This window comes from Ziziphus jujuba, chromosome 5 (genome assembly GCF_031755915.1).
Source record: "Ziziphus jujuba cultivar Dongzao chromosome 5, ASM3175591v1".
In the NCBI taxonomy this organism is placed as follows: Eukaryota; Viridiplantae; Streptophyta; class Magnoliopsida; order Rosales; family Rhamnaceae; genus Ziziphus; species Ziziphus jujuba.
The window spans coordinates 26,800,081-26,803,131 of record NC_083383.1 but is presented as its reverse complement, the minus strand read 5'-3'; positions in this window follow the sequence as shown (position 1 = coordinate 26,803,131).

Genomic DNA, 3,051 nt, shown 5'->3' with positions numbered 1-3,051 from the left:
TATTAACATTTTGTAAATAAGATCATTATTGTACAAAAATAAAAATAAAAATAAATTTTGTTTTGGAATTAGATCTGATATATGGTTTTCCAAAAGGTAATTATTAGTCTAGATTAGTTGGTAGGCACAAACTAATTTGGACTGATCAAACTGGAACTGTTCAGTTTGGTTTTGTTTTTTTATTTATAGTGGGTTTAGTTTAAAAATAATCCGAATTGAATCCAAATCTATATATTATGTATTATTTTTTTATTTTTTTATTATAATTAGTTATAATTTTAATATTTTTAAATTATTTAATTAAATATACTAATAATATTACATTCAAATCATTAAAACTAATAATATTTTTTTAAAAGAATTATTAAAAATTAAAAAATAATAAATATTCAACTTGACCAAACTGAACGTGGTTAGATTTGATTTTCTTCCATGGTTCAATTTGGTCCAGTTTGCAAGAAAAACACAAAAAACCGATTGATCCAAACCCACGCCTACCCTTAATCTAGATGATTGATCGCTATGTCAAAAAAAGAAAAAAAAAGAAAAAAAAGAAAAAAAAGAAAAAAAGAAAAAGGAAATTGGAGGTGTAATATATGTCTTCAATATCACCAAAACAGAGTGTATATTATAAATAAGTGCATATGAAAAGAATGTTTAAAATGAACAAATCTACAACTTGTTATATTTAAGTGTTTGAAAAGAGTCTAAGCCTGGTACTCCCAACAAGTATTCAGAAACAGAAAAAAGAATGACAACAAAAAATAAAATAAAATAAAATAAAATAAGAAAGAAAGAAAGAAAGGAATGCAATGGAATAAAAAAAAAAAAAAAAAAACTTTTTATTTGTTTTCTTATATCCGTATTTATATTGATACAATTCATATCATTATCCATGAACTAATGTAATATATAATCTTTTTTGGCAAGTTAAAAAATGATAGGTTATTGGTTTTTTTACAAAGGGTATTTTATTGAAGAAACAAATTATTACTCAATGAAGAAAATTTTAAATGATTATGAAAATTTGCCAAAAAAAAAAAAAAAGGATGAGATCAATTCAAAGGTAACTTTTTTTATTAATTTATTGTTAATTCAATTTTTTAAATATTTTTGTTAAAACTAAAATAATTAAGAAAAAAAAAAAAATATATATATATATATATGTAGAGCTCAGAAGAGAAAAAAAGTGTATCACGTCAATAGGGAGCAATTTATTGCCTAAATAAAGTTGAAACCTACCCCTATTCATCCTCGAATAGTACATTGCAAAAGCCCCTAACCACGTGCATTTGTGATTTGGTCCTAGCAACTTGAATTATTTATCATGTAATGTGCCATATCAAATCATATTCATTTTGTGTTAAATTAATTTCGCTTTTTCGAATTTAATCTCTCTCTCTCTCTGTCGGCTAAACATCAATCTGTCAACTTTTTATTTGTCTTAATTTCATCAATCTGTCAACTTGCTGAATTTTAAAACTTAAAACATGTAACATTAGGTGTTACTCTATAAATTTAACACTCTAGCTAATTTAACATCTAATCATAATTTACATACAGAAATAAAATAAATTCTCTAAAAGAAATATGTCCAGAAGATGAATTAAACAATGTGAAACATTCATCTGTTTTTCATAAATGACTCAAGACAATCTTGTCCTTGAAGTTATGTGGGAATGGACTTTTAAACAGGGTGGGGTCCAATGGGTGGTGTTCTTATTAATTCAAGTGACGCATTTTCTGGGGGCTGCTTTGCACTATTTTCTATTTTTCTATTTATTTTTGTTTTGGAAAAGAAAAATTAGAATATAGTCAGAATAAGTTCCATGTATGAGGTGGCTTGCTCTTTCACTTTCTTCTAGTGTTGCATATGATGAAAGCTAGAGAGAGGCAGTTTTCTTTTTGTCATTTTCATTGTGCCAGCAGAAAGCAGGGGATGGAACATATATAAAATATATATTTTAGTTTTATTTATTTATTTATTTATCATAGATATGATGAAGAAGAGGTCCACAATGAAGTAGCTCTTTCCCACGCCTTCATTTTCCTTTACATTTTTTTTTTCTTTCTTTCTCGAGTGGTGTCTCTTGGTGTCATAATCCATCGTGGAAAGAGAAAAAAACAAAAAAAAAAAAATGGGGCTTGCTTAATTGACTTGAACTCACTAATATTATTTAATTATTCAAGGCAGAAGAATATTAAAAAAATAAAAAAATAAAAAAGAAATTTCTTAAGAACAAGTTCATGTACATATATATACATGGATATGTACTTTTTAAGGTCAATTGCCAATTATTACTTTGAAGTTTCGTAATTATACTAATAATCGAATTTTAAAGTTTAAAATTATTTAAATTAAATTTTAAAAATTTAAGTTTATTGTAAATTAATTTAATCAACCAACAATCTAAATTTTATAGTTGCATGACATTAGCATGGTGTCATGTTAATGTCATAGTTTATTTTTCAACAAAATAATAAAAAAATAAAAATAATTTTTTATTTTTGCATTTTATATTTAGAGTTTTTTGTTTAAAAATTTGTCTCCAATCCTGTTTTATTTAAAGTAAAACTCCAATAAAATTAAATATTTTTTGGATATAAAATTAGAAAAAATTTAAAATTTAAAGTAAAATTATAATGTTGGAATAAAAAAAATATTTTTATTAGATTAAAAATTAAATAAAAGAATTTTAATAGACCAAAGATTATCAATAATTTTTTTATGGCCAAACCATAAAAAAAAATCCAAAATGAAAAAAAATTAGACAAAAAATAAAAATAAATTGTAATTTTTATATTTTTTATTTTGATCTAGGAAGAAAAAGATGGTAGATTTACTCACATTTACTTGCAAACCACTAAATTCTACGAGGAATGAACAACCATAGAAAAACTAGAAATAGAAAAAACTACTTTTATTTAAAAAGGTAGCAATCTAAAAATAATAAAAATAAATTATTAGATCAAATAAAAATAAAAATAAATAAAATCAATATAATAAATTTATTTTTATTCTTTATATTAGACCAAAATTAAAATAAGCAT